Raw genomic sequence first — 21,779 nt, 5'->3', positions numbered from 1 at the left:
TAAAGTGTAGTGTACATGTCTTTGTGTTAATTTATTGCAAAGAAATGTATTTGGATTTCTGTATATTTTCTGATTTCATAAAAGAAAAACAGCTTAAATGAAAAATGTTATACAGTTGCAGAAAATCATTATTGGTTTTAGCTAAGTTATTGGTTTATGAAAGTCCAACTCTACATTCTGTTAAATTGTGTATTCTTAAGTGAGTAATTCTTTCATTGTCAGTAGAAATAAAAGTTTGAGTATATTCCATTTTATTATGTATAATTTTAAATACTTAGCATATAATAAGGAGCTGAATGGTTGTAGTGCATTGGGCTGCTTATTTACTTGTTGTTTGTTTATTCTTTTGACAAATATACTTAATGATATTTATATTGCCAGATACAGTGCTAAGTGCAAGGTTCCAAAGACAATAACTACAGCCTTTATCCTATTTTTATAAGGTGTTAAGAAAAAAATAGTCTTTTTATTCAGTTCAGTTTCTCAGAGTTATGGGAAAATTTATGACAAATTGTGCTCATTAACCTTATTCAGAACCATAAAGGGTGATGTGTGTGGTTGATCTATTTGACTATGGTGCAGTTATTGTTAACATAGTTTGTTCCACGATAGTCTGCTCTAAGTTTAGATGTTAATTACATCTTTTATTTATCTCTTTGGGAAGTAACAAGTTGGAGAAGTTGCATCTATAGATATTTTTAAGATTAGAATTATAGCCTATTAATCTTATACTAAATAATGAGACCTTGCATTTTAATATTATTTTAAGTACAAATTTTTTCTTGTTCATAGTTGTAAGGTGGGAAATCCTTTTAGTAAAACAATACGTTAAGTGAAAAATTGAAGTTTGAATTATGTTACGTTCCTGGAATTAGGAAGTTATGTCAGGTTGATTAGTTTTTAAGATACCCTGTAGATTAAAAAATCCTTCTACTTAGCGATTAGAAATGGATTGGCATTATTTCTAAATAAGGTATTTAAAATTGACCAGAAGTGTAGGAAAGACTTCAAAAATGGACAGTGTATTGAATGTAAATGCTTTTTTCTTAAGTAGGTCACTGGAGAAAAAGATCACTCAGTTTATCATACAGTTAAATTATAATTTTATTCAATAAATTACCAGAAATTCTGGCTTTGCAAAGTGACATTAACTGAGAAAGATGTGAACAGTGACTCAGCCTCATGTAATAGCTAAGTTTGGTATCTAAAGGGAAGAAAAAGCACTGACATCTCATTTTCTCCCTTCATAGCATAGTTAGAAAACCTGCTCAGATAAATTCAGTGGCTCTTTTCCTGAATGATCTTGGTAGCAACGTATTTTATATCAATGTGACGTAAACATAATTTACAAATGTAAACATTTTTCTTTCCCTATATTCTGATCTAAAACTCCAGTTTTGGAAATACAAGCCATATTTTGTTTATTTTATATATTGGCATTTTATAGTTGTCATTAACAATTACGTTGGCAGAAAGTATACAGGATTTTATAATGGAATTCTGTAGATTTGTTTCATTTGAATAATTTGCTTAGTGGGATTTCAAGAAAATGATTTGAATGTTTTTTGGTTTGCATATTCATTTTCCTATCAAAGTGGGTGTACAGCCGTAGACTACTCTTTAGAATAGCCACCCTCTGACTTGATGTGAAAGTGCTTATTTATGGCCTAACTTTTTATTATTCCCTGAAGAAGTCTGAGATTGTGGCATAATTTTTAACACAGCCAGAAAGATTAGTAAAGTGTTCAGAAAAGAGAGAGCTATAGTGATAGCTATTGGCAATTGAGGTTTAATTTTTAACTTTATATTTCCCTACTCCCTGCCCAGTTAGAAACCTAAAGCCACCAGCTCTGTGTTAGTCATCTGTTCTTAAAAGGTTGAAACGAGATGCTAGTTTTTACTCCCTCTCCCCACAATAAGCCTTGAAGTTTAGCAAATCTATCATAGCAGAATAACTGCATGCAAGATGTCAATTTTATAAAGTGATATATTTCAGACAGTATACAAAATTTGATGGGGGAAAAATAAGCTTTTATAAATGAAACATTTAAGAGACTTTTATTATTTGCTTTTCAGTTTAGTGTTGCCTTTAAGGTGTACCATTTCAGTTTGGCAGCTGCAATAAATGACTGAAGAAAATTGGAGATAATTCAGCATTTCAAGATGCTTCTGCTGAAATGAAGGTAGACCTATCCAGAGCTTGAATTTCAAGCTTATAGTAATACAATATTTTAAAGCCAAGTACCCAGGCAATTCATAGTGATATGATTTGAATGAGATTATTAGGAGGAATAGGAAAGAATACCTTCAATTTCTTGTTATGTAGGTATTATCTATTGAGATGCTATGTTGAAAAATGTTATTGTAAAAAGAATAGAAGCTGGTTATACCCAATTTCTTATAGAGTACAATTTGTCTTGGACCTTATACAAAAAACTTTAGTTATTAAAATAGCAAAATTATAACAATCACCTCTGATTTAGTGCTAGAGCAGTGGATTGCCTATAGACCATGTTCTAATGTGTGTCTGGTATTTTTTTCATTTGGTGCCCTTTAATCTCACCTTTAATGCATTCCTTAACTTATTTAACAAATAATTTTCTTCCCTAGTTTTGATACTTGATTATTTTTCCCTTAAGAAAGAGATTATTATTTAAAAGTTGCTGGATTTTGTGGGTTTTGACATTTGTGACTTTTAACACTTGTGATTTTTACTGTTTGTGAGTGACTTTTAGAGGTCCATGGAGTATAGAGTTATTTTGTAATTTTGCCAAGACACAATCTTAATTCCTGCTAAATTCCATGCAGGAAGGCATTATTCAGCTAATGATTTATCTTGGCTAACCTCTTAGCATCCACAGTTTTTTTCCCCTCACTTACAGTCTCATTCATTTATTCACTCATTCATTCAACAAATATTTATTGAACTCCTCCTGTGTACCATGTTCTGTTTTAGGCATAGGAGATTCAGCAGTTATCCAAACATGGTTGTAGTGGCTGGGAGCTCTCAAACTTTTTATCATGTGATAAATGGCTTCTATGGTGTGAATTGTGTTCCCCTAAAATTTATACATGGAAATCCTAAGCCTCAATACCTCTTAATGTATCCTTATTTAGAAATAAGGCCATAGTAGATGTAATTCATTAGGGTGGATCTTAATCCAATATGCCTTTGTAAAACTGGGAAATTGGGATACAAATAACATGCACACAGGGAGAACACCTGTGAAGATTAAGGCAGAGCTTGGGATTATGCTTCTGTAAGCCAAGGAATACCAAAGATTGCCAGCAACCACCAGAAGCTAGGTGAGAGGCCTGGAACAGATTCTCATAATCCTCGGAAGGAACCAACTTTGCTGATCGTGTGACTTTGGACTGCTAGCCTTCAGAACTGCCAGACAGCACATTTCTGTTGTGTAAGCCACCCAGTTATTGATACTTTGTTATGGCAGCCCTAGGAAACACACACAATGGCCATTATTGAGTGGACACTATTGAGAAGATTAATAACTTGGGTGTGAAAATATGTGTAAAAATCTTTGGCACAAGATGAAAGTGTAATTCTGAAGAAAACCAGGAACTTGGGTAAAGTTATTCAAGAATACTTTTGAATTTGGGCAAAGATCTTGGAACTTACACCTTGAAATGTCAAGGGTCTGTTATACTCTTTCTGAAGCCAAAATGTTCAGACCTTTCTAACATATTGTCAGTTATGATTGAGTGTTGAGTATGCCGTCTCTTAATCTTTATCTTGCTTGAAGAAATTTACTTAAAACCCTGTCAGGTTTCCATGGAGAGGAGATTTTCACCAAGCCTATTATCATCTGTCATGTGATCTTTCCCTAATGTAGTGCAGCAGTCAGGTTCAAATAATGAAAATCCTGAAAAAAATCTGCCAGAATTTGTGTATAATTTGTCCTCTTGGATAAGCACACACCACTTAAAAAATCGCGTATTGGATTCATCCAGATAGACGTTTTTTAAAAATGTGTATGTGTATATAAATTCTTAACTGTATAGTGTGGTATTCAGTTTTCTTTATTTTTTTTATTTTTTGAGACGGAGTCTCACTCTGTCACCCAAGCTGGAGTGCAGCGGCGGGATCTCAGCTCACTGCAACCTCCACCTTCCGGGTTCAAGCAATTCTGCCTCAGCCTCCCAAGTAGCTGGGATTACAGGCGCCTGCCACCGCACCCAGCTAATTTTTGTATTTTTAGTAGAGACGGGGTTTCACCATGTTGGCCAGGCTGGTCTCAAACTCCTGACCTCAAGTGATCCACCCACCTTGGCCTCCCAAAGTGCTGGGATTAGAGGCGTGAGCCACAGCGCCTGGCCCAGTTTTCTTTCTTTAAAGTTAGGTATTAGACAAAATTAGTAGCCGGGCGTGGTGGCGCATGCCTGTAATCCCAGCTATTCGGGAGGCTGAGGCAGGAGAATCGCTTGAACCCAGAGGCGGCAGTTGCGGTGAGCTGAGATTGTGCCATTGCACTCCAGCCTGGGCAACAAGACCGAAACTCCGTCTCAAAAGAAAAAAAAAGTTAGGTATTACAGAACTCAGAGGCTGGGCGCAGTGGCTAATGTCTGTAATCCCAGTGCTGTGGGTGGCCAAGGTGGGAGGATTGCTTGAGTTTAGGAGTTTGAGACCAGCCTGGGCAACATAGCCTCCATCTCTATTAAAAAAATAAAACAAAACAAAACAAAACAAAACAAAAGAGAGCTAGCGAGAACTCAGAAGTGGGTTCTCACCCTTAATGATTTAGGGTCAAAGTGGGTTCATACTCTTAATAGTTTGGGCCCAGTTTAAGTTTTTTTTTCTTTTTTTTAAATATTGTAAATGTTGCTTTATTGGTTTTCAGAGTTTAGAATCAACTGATAGATAAAACAAGAAAGTAAATGAAATTGACCTTGCCAATATAAAAGTAAAGGTAGAATAGGCAGAAGTGAGTTAGAAATAGGGAATAGATTAGAGGGGCATCCTTATATGGTGAGAAACACAGATGCTGTACAAAACCGGTGGATGAATACGGTTTTACGTTTATTTAAGTTTCAAAGGTAATGGTGATTTATTCTTTTTAATTCTTCTATCAAAAATTGGAAGGAGTTGGGAGAAAGTAGTATAAATTAAATCCTGTGTTTTCAGGCTGAGGAGCTAGTAGATGATATCCAGTGATACAGCAAATGTAGGTGAGTGTTAGGAAGGTTATCACCAGAACTAAAGACAGAAAAGGTTTACAAGTGAGAGTCCCTCACACCAGCAGGAATGAAGTAGATCATTTTGTTTCTGTTTTTTCCTGTTTCTATTTTTTCCCATCAGATTCTCATGGTGAATATTTTTGTTTTTGTCATAAACATAATTTCTTTGGTAAACTGAAAGAGAAAAAAAGTTGTACTGACCAGCAACAAAATTCGTTCAAAGAAGCAGCATGACAATGAGGTGCTCCTGTGAATACGAGTTATTAAGTTACTGAAATTTTAAGCAATAAAACATTTCAGTGATGGAGAAATAATATAAGAATACTTGAATGTGGTAGCAAATATTTCATTATCATATATATACATATATATAGTCTGTGGGCATTTAATATTTTTCCTAAATTTGGGCCCTGTTTACTTTTAGACAAGTTGCATTCCAGATAGAGAATAAGAACTCTTATTTGGAAGTAGGTCTCTTTCAAATCTGCCTTCCACGGTATTTTGAAACTTCTAAATCTTATCAAGATAAGTTTAGACACCGCAACAGTAGGGTTATCATATGTAAATGATAGCGTGATTTTTGCTTGAATGTCTTAATAATGCTAAATTGAAAGGGATTTTTATTGTACCTAATTTTCATCAGGGGAGGTTAGTTTGTAGGAAATGTGTTTATAATCTGTTGTCTCACTGGAACCTAACTGGATTATAATGGAAATTGAATATTACTAAATATTATACACTGTCAAAGATGTTGCAAAATGTAACATCATTTTAGAATTTGTCCTAAGAACAATTGAAATTTGGGTTTATAGAATTGGAATTGCCAGATTTTATCTACTACCTTTTAAAATTTGTAGACAACACTAATAAAGGCTAACCTAATAATTTCTTAATTATTGATACCACTTAAAATTTTATTTTAGCAAAAGTTGTTATTTGAGGTTTCCCAGCTACGTGATGTTGCGTAAATACATAACGTTAGAAATACTTGTAATTAAATTTTATTCTTTCAGCTAGGCATTTACAGTAACTTAACATAATTAAAATATATACCTTTTTTTTTCTTTTTGAGAGGGAGTCTCACTCTGTTTCCCAGGCTAGAATGCAGTGGTGTGGTCTTGGTTCACTGCAACCTCCACCTCCCGGTTCAAGTGATTCTCCTGCCTCAGCCTCCTGAGTAGCTGGGATTACAGGCGCCCACCACCATGCCCGGGTAAGTTTTGTATTTTTAGTAGAGACAAGGTTTCACCATGTTGGCCAGGCTGGTCCCGAACTCCTGACCTCAGGTGATCCGCCTGCCTTGGCCTCCCAAAGTGCTGGGATTACAGGTGTGAGCCACTGCACCCAGCCTAAAATATGTAACATTGAAAAAAAGATGTGAAAAGCATCTTTTGGAAATAGTGGTAATGTATGTGTAAGTCCTTTTGTGGTAGGTACTATGTACAGCTTAATACATATCTTAAAGTTTGGTTTGCTAAGCTTAATTGTTATGTACTGCCTTGAAATTTACAGAAACCATTCTATAATTGTGTGAGATTTTTTGTTTTTGCCTGTATTCCTCTTCCCCTTTGTATATAATTTAAAAAATTAATTAGTAAACTTTATTTTTAGGGCAATTTTAGGTTCACAGAAAGTTCCTATAGACCCCAGTCCCCATACAGCCACAACCTTCTCCGGTAACAACATCATATACCATAATGGCACATTTATTAGAACTGATGGACCTACATTGGCACATCATAATCACCCAAACTTTATCATTTATATTAGGGTTCACTCTCAGTGTTGTACGTTCCATGGTTTGGACAAATATATAATGACATGTACCCACCGTTGTAGTATCATATAATATTTTCACTGAGCTCCACCTATTCATCCGTCTCCCCACTCCCACCTCTGTCAACCACTGACCTTTTTACTGTCTTCATAATTTTTCCTTTTCTAGAATGTCATATGGAATCATGCAGTATGTAACTTTTTCAGATTGGCTTCTTTCAGTTAATAATTGCATTTCAGTTTCCTCCATGTCTTTTCATGACTTGATAGCTCATTTCTTTTTAGCACTAAAAAGTATTCCATTGTGCAGGTGTACCACCAGTTTATTTATCCTTCACTTACTGAAGGACACCTTGGTTCCTTCTAAGTTTTGGCAAATATGAATAAAGCTGCTGTAAATATCATGTGTAGGTTTTTGTGTGGACATAAGTTTTCAATTCATTTGGGCAAATACTAAGGAGTGCAACTGCTAGATTCTATGTTAAGAGGATATTCAGTTTTGTAACTGCCAAACTGTCCTTCAAAGTGGCTATAACATTTTGCATTCCCAACAGCAGTGAATCCAAGTTGCCATTGCACCTCCTCCTCACCAGCATTCAGTTGTGCTGTAATTTGTTTTTCAAGCTTTTGTTTATAGGTTCTGCCATACATTTTTGTAGAGATTAAAAAATATGATGTAAATGATCAAATGAGATGTAGAAAAATCTTAAATTTCTTAATGAGAAAATTGGAAAGGAGCTAGGGTCTGGCTCCTGAGATTCTGGGAAATAGAACGTTTCATTCGGAATAATCTTGGACTTTAACTTAAAATGCATCTTGAAATTCTTTGAATTCCCTGACTCATTGGAAGACATTTCCAATATATCCAACTTCCTAAAAGACAAAGAGTAAGAATCCTCTTCCACGGTTAGATATTTTTGTCAGAGATAAATAAGAAATGCTTCTTTTTTTTTTTTTTTTTTGAGATGGAGTCTTGCTCTGTCGCCCAGGCTGGAGTGCAGTGGCGCAGTCTTGGCTTGCTGCAAGCTCCGCCTCCCGGGTTCACGCCATTCTCCTGCCTCAGCCCTCCGAGTAGCTGGGACTACCGGCGCTCGCCACCACGCCCGGCTAATTTTTTGTATTTTTTTAGTAGAGACGGGGTTTCACCCTGGTCTCGATCTCCTGACCTCATGATCCACCCGCCTCGGCCTCCCAAAGTGCTGGGATTATAAGCGTGAGCCACTGCGCCCGGCCAGAAGTGCTTCTTAATATGTGAGTTGGGAAGTATAATTGAATTTACTGAGGTCTTGTTTTTGATGCCCTTCTTACTAATTGTTTTAAATATTTTTGCTTTTTATTATGATAAAGTGAATAAAGTGGAATAAGTGAGATCTTAAAATTCCCACTGGATTGTCGTTTTCGCATCTGGAACCCAGGCACAATGTTTACTTTTTTTGTACCAGTCTCGGTAACTAAAGTATAGGTTATTAAATTTAATAAATGATTTACAACTGAGTAGAAAGATTCTCCAGTCATTCCCTCTGCTCTGAATGGTGTTTGTTCTGTGTGTGTGTGTCTGTTAATGCCATGTACGTGTGCATGTGGTATATGTGCATTTATGGCAGCTAACACTGAGTCTTTGCCAGGCACTGTGTTCCTCATTTGTCATCTACACCAGAAGCCAATTGAGGTGGGTATTATTTTCTGTTTACAGGTAAAGTTATCAAGGCTCAGAGAGGTTAGGCCTTGCCCAAGATTATGCAGTTAGTGAGGCTAGTATGTGGGGCCATTCTGGAGGCTCCGCCTTAACCACCGTTGTCTTCCCTTTAAGCCTAATTACTGGCCGAGGAGCTACATGGAGGAGGTTTTACCGGAGGAGAGGACCTAGGTCAGTCATGAATTCTATTTGCTGATTGGCCAAACTTGCACTGAATTTTCAAACACTTATCTAGCTGGTTTCAGTTTGGGTTAGTGTGGTGTCAGTGTTACACTTGCATACCGACTTCATAATTTGGAGCCACGTCACATTTTTGATGGTATGCTCTATTGCTAGTGTCAGCAATAGAAAAATTCTGACTAGCTTTTTTTTTTTTTTTTTTTTTTTGTAAATTTTGAGACAGAGTCTCACTCTGTCGCCCAGGCTGGAGTGCAGTGAAATAATCTCAGCTCACCGCAACCTCTGCCTCCTAGGCTCCAGTGATTCTCGTGCCTCAGTCTCATGAGTAGCTGGGATTACAGGCACGCACCACCATGGCTGGCTAAGTTTTGTGTTTTTAGTAGAGATTGGGTTTCACCATGTTGGCCAGCCTGGTCTTGAACTCCTGGCCCCAAGTAATCTGTCCGCTTCTGTCTCCCAAAGTCCTGGGGTTACAGGCATGAGCCACGATGCCTGGCCCTGAATAGCCATTTTTGATAATGTTTGGCAGTTTGTCCTCCAGCTTAGAACATCTTAAAACTATTCAAGAAACATAGTATTGATATACCTGGTTATATTTCTCAAAAATAATTCTTTCCTTAAACTTACGAATTCTCCCTCCCCCCTCCAACTCCTGTTCACCACTATGTAAAACTGCTCTTTGTAGAAAGTAAGAAATCCCCACACCAGGAGACAATTGGCTAAATTACACTCAACTGCAAAAAAGTTTGCACTGTGCTTCCCTGCTCGTGATTATAATTAGCATTTTAATGAATCAGTTAATAAAAAAGCTGTGGTAAGCAAGTGTTTCTTGAGTGCCTACTAAGTGCGGATGCCCAGCTAGCCTGTGACAGTGGGAGAGTGAAGTTCAGTGTCCCCACTCTTGCTTGAACTTACAATCTAAGGGGAGATTTTCCCTTAATCTTCATGCAACACAGAGGAACATTTTATATTTTAACTATCCCATTGAAAACTTATCACTTTTAACAATTTGGATTTTCATGCTTTGGGCTTTCTTGAAGGTGTGCGTGTGTCTCTTTCATACCCATATATGTTTCTGTCTCATGTTAGATATATCATCATTGCATTTATCAATCAGAACCACTGGATGGCAGCAAAAGAACATAGGAGATTTTCTATTGTGCCTTTGTGTACACAAAATGAAGTGAAAGCTATTCTTTGTATTTCATGGATGGAGGAAAGAAAATGATACAGTGACTAAAACTTGACAGCTATCTACAGCAGATGAGACCCCAGAAGATCTCATGACTAAATATTAATATATGTTACCCTAAGTGTGAAAAGTTAGATTTATGCTTTATTATTACCAAAGCCATACTGTAAATTTCTCCTTTTTCAGTTTCTTTAGTCACAAAAATATCTTCTAAGATTTCTATGCAATAATGGTATTTATAATGGTAAAGAAAAAATCCAAGTCAGATACTAAGAATTTGTGAAGAGAGACTTTGAATGACAAGGGACAATGGAAAAGAGTCCCTTTCCTTGATAGCCTGTTTTAAAGAGCATTCTTAGAGAAAACTCAGAGTTTGGAGAGACCCTGTTCATAGACAAGAGTTTTTCATTTTTCTTTTAAAAAATCACTTAGCAAGCAGATTTTAAGTAATGTGAGCCTCTTTGAAGATTTCATACCATTTCTATAAATGTACAATGGCTTAGTTCCAAACTGAGTACCATATATATCTCAATACATATAATAAATCTCTCAAACTAAAAAGGTGAAATAGTAATGAAGCAGCAATGAGGTAAAAAATACTTTTTAATTTGATTTCAGTACAGAAATTTGAAACCTGTTTAGTTGAAAATAGATCTTCCTATTTCTCCCAAGTATTTTTCAAGCTTATTTGCTTACTTTAAAAGAATCTTTTAAGTTTTGGAAAAAAATATATATTTAGCTTAACTTAAAACCTCTAAATGAGTTACAAAAAATAAGTGCGGAATGGAAAAGTTGCTTTTGTCCGGAGAGCTGAGTTTTGAACTTGGCGAAGGTATTATCATTCTGGGGCTTATTCTCAGAGGGTTATGGAAGAGCAGAGTTTGTGTTTCTTCCCCTGTTGAGCTTGGGGCCTTCTGGGTTGCTTGGAGCCTGAACCCTTCTTGATTTATTTCTTGTTGGCAATATTATCATTGCTTTTTGATGTATGTATGATATGATCAGTGGGCTTTATGTAATCTGACTCTTAATGGAAATAAAGTTTGGGAAAAGAGGTAAGTCCTCCCCCAACGCCCTGGAACAAGGTATATGGCCACCAGAGCCTCGATGTTCACTTTCCTTTAATAGTACTCAAGATGCTTCAGCAGTATTTATAGGTACTGAGACCTGGGCTCCCAATCTGAAACTATAGTTGAACATCGTCCTGGGCTTGGACTCTGGCCATCAATATCTGCTGAAACCAAGAACAAGGAGAGATAAGTAATTCTTATCCTCACCATTCCTTCTCTTTGGAGATTTATTTTATTTTATTTTATTTGGGGGGGGGGGCTAGGAGGAGGAACATTTTTGTTGCCTTAATACAAGATAGATTTGTGTGAAGCGTATTTAGTTTCTTCTTTAGAAACTATGTAGAGTCACTATGCTGAAAGAGTCTCATTTGCTATTTCTACTAGTTCAGAGTATTTGGGGACAGAGGTCTGTAAATCCTCTTGGAAATTTTCTAGAAAAGAAATTTCTGTGCCCTTCTTCAGTAATGATCACTTGTAATTCCCCGCATACCTATCATTTTGTCACATTATTTCATTTGTATTAGCTATCTATTAAGGGAAATTATAAATATAATGAGAAAAAATTCATTTTGAAAGTCAGTGATGGTAAAACTAAAGGGTAAAACCACCTATAATTTGTATGTGTCTTTACAGACCATAGAGACCTATCCATCAAGTTGTAGGATTTACTTTGTTCCAGATTTATTATTTTTATGGCTCTTTTAAATTTCACTGAATTTTGTGATCTAGCCTTAAATCATGATTCCTAAAATACATCTTCAGGTAAATATCTTGGTAGAATATTTTTTAATATGAATTGTAGAACATCAGAAAGAACATTACAACAGAGCTTTGACTTTTTCGTTCTGTCGGTGACTATTGACTTTGAAAAGATCACAGAAACTAGGCGTACATTTCTCCATCTATAAAGTGAGTACAACCATGCTAATTTTCCTCCATTGCCTATATAAACTCAAATAAAAAGAAGTCATGTTTTCAGAAGAAAATGGTATTTAAAATGTTAGGTTGGTGGTAGTAAAATTAAGATGACATTTTACATCAAAACTGGGCAAATTGAATGAAAGTTTCTCTTCTAGTTTTTTCTCTATTTTGTTTTGTCCCAAATAAGATTTCTGAGTTAATAGATGAAGAAGTCATTTGGGGGAAGTTAGAGTTCTCAGATCTTGCATTTGTAAGGTTCTTTGGCTGAAACCTGACTGTAGAGTCTTACCAATTCTGCATGGACAGCTAAGGTTTTGCTAGGTGGTTTGAGACCATGGCCCAATCCTTGAAGGAGTCAGGTAGTGAAAAATTTCTAACAAAAGAAAAGGACTTTATCTTATACAAGAGAGTGTCAGCCCTTCTGTAATTCATTTAGAGAAAGAAGCCCACACCATAAAGAACAGAGTCCCCGTTTTTGCTACTAATGGAAATTGTCTCTCTTGACCAGAGCAATGCAGAGAGCAGTGGCCATCAGCTCTAGCTCCACATCACTCTGGGAGCTTAAAAAATATCCCTATGACCAGGCCCCACTCCAGACCAACAAATTAGACTTCCTGGGGATGGCCCAGGCATCAGCATTCCTTGAAGCTCCTCAGCATATGGTATTGTTCTTCCGATGTTGAGAACCACTGATCTAGAGACTGCAGTAGAGAATAACTTGGCAAAAGGCTTACACAACAGAAACGTTTTTTAATGTCCATTACTTTGTCTTTATTTGTGTTATCTTACTTTTCCAAAAGGGGACCTGTAAGTTGAAGACAAACAAAAAATACACTAGGAAAGAAGTGCTGAAAATGTTGTCAGCTAGCCATGGTCTTCCCTGGGGCAATCCTAACTTTGCTGTGAAGGAAGGGATGCTTTCGTCTTTCCTTCCAGCCTGCTTATTATGCTATTAAAGAAACATAAAAATGAACATAAGTTTCATCTGAACCATCTCAGATACTGCTGAATTTCTTATAGACACAAAATAGTCTTTCTAACTTGAACATGAGCCTATTTGATGATTATAGGTCTTCAGAAATTGGTGTTTTCTCTATTCTGTCTGAAATTATGAAAAGAAACCCCAGACCTCAAAACATTCAAAAAATTCAACAAAATTATTTGCATATACACACCAGTGAAAACACATTCAGAAGCTATCAGTTATAGAATCAAAGTGCCCAGTTTCATTGTGTGCTACAAAAAAGATTGACCTGGGAGATAGAAATGGATTCTGGACTTGAGTTGGCCTTAGCTAGCTGAGACCTTATACCTTTCCTTAACATTCACTCAACTTGCATTTCCTCACTTAAGCGGGCATCTATGACTCTGGCAAGCCAGATACCTAATCTGTTACTTCTACAATCCTTATCCACTTCTCAAATGAACCCTGCTGTAGAGACAAGTTCCAATTAGCCATAGACTTGCTTTAGAAATATTCCAACCACAGGTCATAATTTTTGCCGGGTGAGTAGAAAAGAATGTTGATGTCATTTACTATCTATTGCATTTGTCCCCTTTTATGAGGGAGATAATGCAGACATTGGATTAAATTTCAAGGCTGTCTTAAAAAGACACATTACACAGAGAACTGGGAAATACTGTTTTCACTGATTATGTTACAGACAGTAATGTTTAACATGGCACATAATCAGCAAAGTAAATGAGCAAGAGTCTGATATGTTTTTAAAAGGAACTTTGTATTATACTTGTATGTTTGACGTATAGTTGGTGCTCAACAAATGTTTGTTAAATGGTGAATGAATTCGAAAGTTTAAAAAGCAATTTCTTAGTCTCAAATGCTAACTTGAAGAGTTTCTAAAGATCAAAGTTTTCTGATCATAAAATACATTTTTTATTTAAATCAGGTTTCTTAAACGGTTAAAATTTGAATACAGTAAAATTGGGAAAACTCATTATTGGACAGGAATGGCAATTTTGAATTAGTGCTTGAGCTACTATACTTATGTAATGATTTTGAAAAGTTTAAAATAGTTACACAAGCTTTGAAATATCTTTAATCTGTTTTATTAAAATCATAATTTCAAGGAAAAACTCAAAGGTAAATTTTTCCTATGGGGTGTATATCTAGTATTCTTATGGTTATATCAGCGATGATAAACTTTGTGGCTATGAAGTACAGTTTTGATTGAAGTGAAAGTCACGTTAATATTCTGACATGACCATTTGTTTAAATTAATGCTTTCTAAAAGAAATTAATTTGGTCAAATGAGTATTTAGTTCCTCTAGATTAAGTAATTATAAATTGAGGAACCATTTGGGAATAGGAAGAATTAGGAAGCTTTTTGTTTTCCTAGCTCCTCTTATTTAAAATTAAAAATAAAGAAGATAATTATATTTAAGTGCATTCTGCCTTTAGTAATGGTAGAGAAAGTAACTTTGATTGACCCTTCTGCTGAGTACAATTTGAAAACAAGCCAACAAACAAATTAAGCACATCTTTCTGCTTAAAGATCCCAGAGAGCTAACAAGATAGTGAAGGATCCCAAGGCCAGGATCTAGAGATGGGGCAAGGCTCAGAGAGATGATCCTGTAGCTGGGGATTCTTTTCCTCTTTTCCTGGAAATAGAGTCTGAGAGGTCAAGTGGGCATGTAATGCTTTTTTTTTGGGGGGGGGGACAGAGTCACTCTGTTGCTCAGGCTGGAGTGCAGTGGCACGATCTCAGTTCACTGCAACCTCCATGCCTCCCGGGTTCAGGTGATTCTCATGTCTCAGCCTCCCTAATAGCTGGGATAATGGGATTACAGGTGTGCACCACCATGCCTGGCTAATTTTTCTATTTTTAGTAGTGATGGGGTTTCACTATGTTGGCCAGGCTGGTCTTGAACTCCTGAACTCAAATGATCCACCTGCCTTGGCCTCCCAAAGTGTTGGGATTACAGGCAACGTGTAATGGTTTTGATGCCCCATGAATCTAAAGCAACAGGGATTGGTGTCCAGGGCCCACCCAAGTTGGGAAAGAGTTCTAGTAGTTCTTTTCCCCACTTTGAGTTGGGACCACAAAGGGTTGCACTCTAGAAGCATGGAAAGGCAAATGAGAAGTTGACCCTTGCAGGTGATCCAGAGTGCTAGTATCCCCAGGCACCAGCTAAGGAAAATTAAATCTCTCCAGGAGAAACATAATATCATAATTTAAGGCCTTAAATTACTTCTACAAGGAATTTTGCAAATGCAATATTCAGGGCATACTGAAAAAAAAATCTAGATAGGAGGCATGAGTGAAAGCTGACAAAAATAGCACAATGGAAATAGATTCACAAGGGCTCCAGACATTGACATTATCAGATACAGAATTTTAAATAAATGTACTTTGGTGAAGATGGCAAAGAATGAGATTGAGAATTTTGTCAAATGTGGAAACTATAAATAAAAAATAAAACAAAATCTGGTAGAGAAAATTTAATGACAGAAACAGGAAGATCTCAGTAGCTGGGTTTAAGAGCAGATAGACACAACTGATGAGGGAATTAGGAACAGCCTAATGAGTTAAAGAAAATATCCAGAAGGAAATATGGAGGTACAAAATGAAAATGAGAATAGGGGTGAAAACCATGAGGATGAAGTGAAAAGCTCTACCTTACAAATAATTATAGTTCCATAAAAAGAGGAGAAAGAGGATGGAGTAGAAGCAAAATCTGAATAAATTAGAGATAAGAATTTTCCATAACTAATGAAATTCATCAAGCCACAAGAAGCCCTACAAATCCAAAACAAGATAAATATAAATAAAATCATTTAGGTATATCATGACAATATTACCAAAAACCAAAGTTTAAAAACAAAATGCCAGATTAAAAAAAGATTGCCTTCGAAGAAGGAACAATTTAACTCACAATTGACAGGAATGGTGGAAGCCAGAAGACAATGGGATCATATTTTGAAGTGCTGGAAAAGAAAATTGCCAACCTTAAATTCTAAGCCTACTGAAAATATTTTCCTTTAATGAGGGTAAAGACCTTTCACGCAAGCACTAAATTTAGAAAATTTGTCATTAGCAGATTCACACAAATGAAAATTCTAAACGTTATTCTTCAGAAAGAAGGAAAATTATTCTAGATGGAAGATTTTCCTCCTGTCTAAAAAACACCCAAATGGCTATATTGCACAGAAAAAAACTAAGAGCCTTTCCTCTGAGATCTGTAACAAGACAAGGATGCCCATTTTCACCATTGTTATTCAACACAGTACTGGAAGTCCTAGCTAGAGCAATCAGACAAGAGAAAAAAATAAAAGGAATCCAGTCTTGAAGAAGTCAAATTATTCTTGTTTGCAGAGGATATGATCTTATATTTGAAAAAAACTAAAAAATCCACCCCAAAACTATTAGAACTAATAAATAAATTCAGTAAAGTTGCAGGATACAAAAATCAACATACAAAAAATCAGTAACATGATGCTGACAGCAAACAGTCTGAAAAAGAAATCAAGGAAGTAATACCATTTACAATAGCTACAAATAAAATAAAATACCTAGGAATAAACTTAATCGAAGAAGTAAAAGATCTCTACAACGAAACCTATGAAATATTGATGCAAGAAATTGAAGAGAACACAAAAAAAGGAAGTATATTGCATGTTCATGGATTGGAAGAAGAAGTATTTTTAAAATGTCCATGCTACAAAGCAATCTACAGATTCAATGCAATCCCTATCAAAATACCAATGACATTCTTCACACAAATAGAAAAAAAAATCCTAAAATTTATATGAAACCACAAAAGTCCCAGAATAGCCAAAGCTATCCTGAGAAAAAGAACAAAACTGGAGGAATCACATTATCTGACTTCATATTATATTGACCTAATGTAACCCAAAGAGCACAGTAGTGGCATCAAAACAGACACAGCTCAAGATCTTTTCTTACCTCCCAGTCTGGGACCAGATCCGCGTCTCCATGTGCAGCCCCGTCCCCACCTTGGGGGGACGGAGCGGGGTAGGGGCGGGGAAGACTGGACGCACCTGGTACCTGGAGATGAGGATCCCGGATCCCACCTGGGGCCGAGGTCGTCCTAACCGCAGATCCCTTTCCTCAGGGTTTGTCACCGCTAGAAGAGGCTGGTGGACGACGGTGGCTGTGGCGACACGTCGACCTGAAGCTCTACATGATGCGATTTAAAGTCATGTAGCACCTCCTTGGCGGGTACATGGCGTCCCAGCTCCATTCCCTGCGGATGGGCGGCTACCTGTTCTCTGGCTCCAGGCCCCCCAGTTGTCTCCTGTCCTGATAGAGCCCTGGGCCAGAAGTGCCCCAACCTGAAGCGCCTCTACCTGCACGTGGCCGACCTGAGCACGGTGCCCATCACCAGCCTGTCCAGCGCCCTGAGGATCCTGGAGCTGCAAAACTGCGAGATCTCCATGGCCTGGCTCCTCAGGCAGCTGGACCCCACCTGCTGCCCCTGCTCGAATGCATCATGCGTCCCTGCCTTCAGCGACGAGCACCAGCAGGGCCTGTAACGCTTCCAGGCCTTGCGCTTTCTGGTGGGGCGGCACCTACCGCCTGACAGAGCTGCGGCTGGACACTGGCCTGCAGGAGTTCAGCTACCTGCAGCGGTTTGAGGTGCTGGGCTGCACCCTCTCTGCGACAGCACCCTGCTGGCCATCAGCCACTATCCGCGAGCCATGTGCAAGATCAGGCTGACCTTCAGGGGCCTCTCTGTCCCTGGCCTAGTGGTCCTGGAGGGAATGCCAGCCCTGAAGAGTCTGTGCCAGCAGGGTCTTCTCATCACCCTGGAAATGCCCTCTTCCAAGGAAATCCTCTCCTCCTGCCTTATCATGTCCAAGTTCAGAGTCCCTGAGCTGCAGTGGCAGGGGTGGGAGAGTCAGGAGGCCAAGAGGACCATGTGTAAGGGGCTGTTTCACTGTATGGTCATTGTCAGGGTTTGCCCCAAAGAGTCCATGGACTGGTGGGTGTGACCGCTTCATCTATCCCTGGGACCCATCCCACCTTTTATTGTTGAGCCCCAGACCCTCTGAGCAGCACCTTGAAGAGGGCAGATAATTAGACTTGAGGGAACTGAAAGCCCCAGGTAGAACAGAGGCCTAGGGACCCCTAGACCTTTGAAATCATTGTTTGCCAGCTGTATGGCACTGGTCATGAGTTAGCCTCTTGGAAGCCTAGTTCCTACATGTGGAAACAAGGAAGACTACAGCTACCTCCTAGCTACATTGCAAAGCCTTGCTCTAAAAGCTGCCAACCTCCAGAAGGCTGTCAATGAAGAGTCATCTTCACGGTTGTCCTCAGGAACAGGACAGATGCAGAAGGGTGAGATTAAGAGCTAGGGGCACCCGAGGAGCTGAGCCTCCCTAAGAGTACCCCAGAAAGACTGCCTATGCATGCACACCAACAAGCCCATAGACCATTTATATACTTACATGCATACAGGAGACAGGGAGAGACAGGGCAACTTCGACTTGCAGTTTGATGGTCAAAATGCTCATAAAGGTTCTCAATCGTATTTTCTGTATTTTGTATTCTGCATTTTCCATGTTTTTCAAGACATATATTATTTTGCTATTAAGGAAAAAAATCATAAAAAAACAGACACATACACAAATGGAACAGAATAGAGATCCCAGAAATAAGTCTATACCTCTATAGTGAACTCATTTTCAACAAAGATGCCAAGAACATGTATTGGAGAAAGGGCAGTCTCTTCAATAAAGGTTCTGGGAAAACTGTATATCCATATGCAGAAGAATGAAACCAGACCACTGTCTCTCACCATATACAAAAATCAAATCAAAATTCTTAAAGACTTAAATCTAAGACCTAAAATCATGAAACTACTGAAAGAAAACATTGAGAAAAATCTCTAGGACATTGGTCTGGGCAAATATTTCCACAAGCACAGGCAACCGGAGAAAAAATGGACAAATGGGATAACATCAAGTTAAAAAGCTTCCACACAGCAAAGGAAACAATCAACAAAGCAAACAGACAACTAACAGAACGGGAGGAAATATTTACAAAGTATCCATCTGACAAGTGATTAATAACCAGACTACATAAGGAGCTCAAACAACCAATAAGAAAAAATCCGATAACCTGATTTAAAAATGGGCAAAAGATCTGAATAGACATTTCTCAAAAGCAGACATACAAATGGCAAACAGGCATATGAAAAGTGCTCAACAGCACCGATCATCAGAGAAATGCATATCAGAACTGCAAAGAGATATCTCACCCCAGTTAAAATGGCTTTTAACCAAAAGATCGGGAATAACAAATACTGCTGAGGATGTAGAGCAAAGAGAACTCTTGTACACTATTGGTGGGAATGTAAATTGGTACAGCCACTATGGAGAACAGTATGGAGGTTCCTCAAAAAACTAAAAATAGAACTACCATATGATCCAGCACTCCCAATGTTAGGTATATACCCAAAAGACAGGAAATCAGTATATTCGAGAGATATCTGTACTCCCATGTTGCAGCACTGTTCACAATAGCCAAGATTTGGAAGCAACTTAAGTGTCTATCAACAGATGAAGGCATAAAGAAAATGCAATACCTATACACAATGGAGTACTGTTCAGCCATAAAAAAGAATGAGACCATGTCATTTGTAACATCGTGGATGGAACTGGAGGAGATTAAGTGAAATAAGCCAGGCACAGAAGGACAAACTTTGCATGTTCTCACTCATTTGTGGGAGCTAAAAATTAACACAATTGAACTCATGGAGATAGAGAGTGGAATGATTGTTAGCAGAGGCTGGGAGAAGTGTGGGGGGTGGGAAGAAGTGGGAGAGGGGTAATGGGTACAAAAATATAGTTATATAGAATGAATATAACCTAGTATTTGTTACCATGACAGAGTGACTGCAGTCAACAATAATTTATTGTACTTTTAAAAATAACTAAAAGAGTATAATTGGAATGTTTGTAACACAAAGAAATGATACCTGCTTGAAGTGATGAATACTTCATTTATCCTAATGTGATTATTACACATTGTATGTCTGTATCAAAATATCTCACATACCCCATAAATATGTACACATAATATGTACCCACATAAATGAAAAATAAAGACTACTCAGAAGAAGGTTTGGAGATAAACAGAAGAATGAAGATGAAAAGAAAAAAAAGAAAATATATGGGTAAATTTAAATAAATATTAATTGAATACAACTAATAATATGTTGTGGGGCTTTAATAAACAAAAATGTATAAAATATATAAAAAGGCATATAAGTTCTTAAGGGCAGATATATGGAGTTAAAGTATTCTAAAATCTTGTCTATCAGAGGGTAAAAGCAGAAATTAGTATTGAATTTTGATAAGTCAAAGGATGCATATCTCTATCAAAAGACACCGCTACAAGGACACAAAACTTCTAAATGAATAGAAGAAAAGCTGAAATAATGAAATTTTTCAATTGAATCTGGAAGATGGAAAAGAAGAGAAAAGGAACCATGGAACAGTTAGGTTGAGCAAAAATTATTGAGTAAGATTCCAGACTCAAAATTTAAAAGAATCAGTCATTCATTAAATCTAAAAGAATCAGTCATCACATCAAATGTAAATGAACTAAAATTGTCAATTATGTAACAATTTAAACCCAAATAGATGGTATTTTCAAGAAACACATCTGTCTTAATCCGTTTAGTGTTGTATAACAGAATAGTTGCAGCTGGGCAATTTATAAAGAAAAGAGGTTTGCTTGGCTCATGATTCTGATGGCTGGAAGGTTCAAGATTGAGCAGCTGCATCTGCTGAGGGGCTCAGGCTGCTTCAAGTCATGGCAGAAAGTGGAAAGGAAGCAGGCACGTGCAAAGAGATCACACAGTGAGAGGGAAAGCAAGAGACAGAGAAACTGAGGAAGGCAGACTCTAGCAACCTGCTCTCTCAGGAACTTATTCATTACTAAGAGAGTGAGAACTCACCACCATTGGAGGGCATTAATCTATTCATGAGGAATCTACCCCTGTAATCTGAACACCTCCCAGTAGGCCCCACCTACCAACACTGCCACATTTGAGTGGCATGAGTTTTGTTGGGGAAGTTTCAACATGAGTTTTGTTGGGGAAAAACCATATACAAACCATAGCCACATCGAAAACATAAGGATACAGAAAAGTTGAAAGTAAAAGATGATAGTGTTTGATGCACCAGGAAGTAATTCTAATTTTGCATGTAATAACGTAGTCTCAAAATATACATAGTAAAAATTGACAGAAACTAAAAGTAATAGAACGACACGTGGTTGGAGATCTGTCAGTAATTGATAGAACAAGCAGAAAAACAATTGTCAAGTTATGGAAATTTTGAATAACACAATTAGTAAACTTGACTTACATGACATAAAGAATACTGCAGGGAATACCTGTAAAATTCTTTTCAAACACACATGGAAAATTTTTTTAAAAATTGAATATGGGTCTTAAAGCAAATTTCAAATACTTGAAATTAAACAGAATACATTCTCTGATCACAATACAAACTTGAAAGGTACCTAGATAGTTAACTAGAGAAAAGTTACTACAAAATCTGTTACTGTATTTGGAAATTAAGGATTATACTTCTGAAGAATCCATGAGACAAAGAAGAAATCACAGTGAAAAATTAGAAAATATTTTGAACTCAGTGAAGCTGTGACATATCGAAAATGATAGCATGCAACTAAAGTAATCCTAAGAAGGGAATTTATAGCCTAATATACTTATATTAGAAAAGAAGAAAATTTGAGTC

The 21,779-nt window shown here is 37.3% G+C and overlaps 1 pseudogene; it reads left to right on the top strand.

The window, feature by feature from the left end:
- Positions 1-16,938: 16,938 nt before the first annotated feature.
- On the top strand, positions 16,939-17,999 carry LOC100579357 (annotated as a pseudogene).
- Positions 18,000-21,779: the final 3,780 nt, after the last annotated feature.

Source organism: Nomascus leucogenys, chromosome 14, assembly GCF_006542625.1.
Source record: "Nomascus leucogenys isolate Asia chromosome 14, Asia_NLE_v1, whole genome shotgun sequence".
NCBI lineage: Eukaryota > Metazoa > Chordata > Mammalia > Primates > Hylobatidae > Nomascus > Nomascus leucogenys.
Note: the sequence above shows the minus strand (reverse complement) of the source record. Positions and strands in the feature narration are given on the sequence as shown.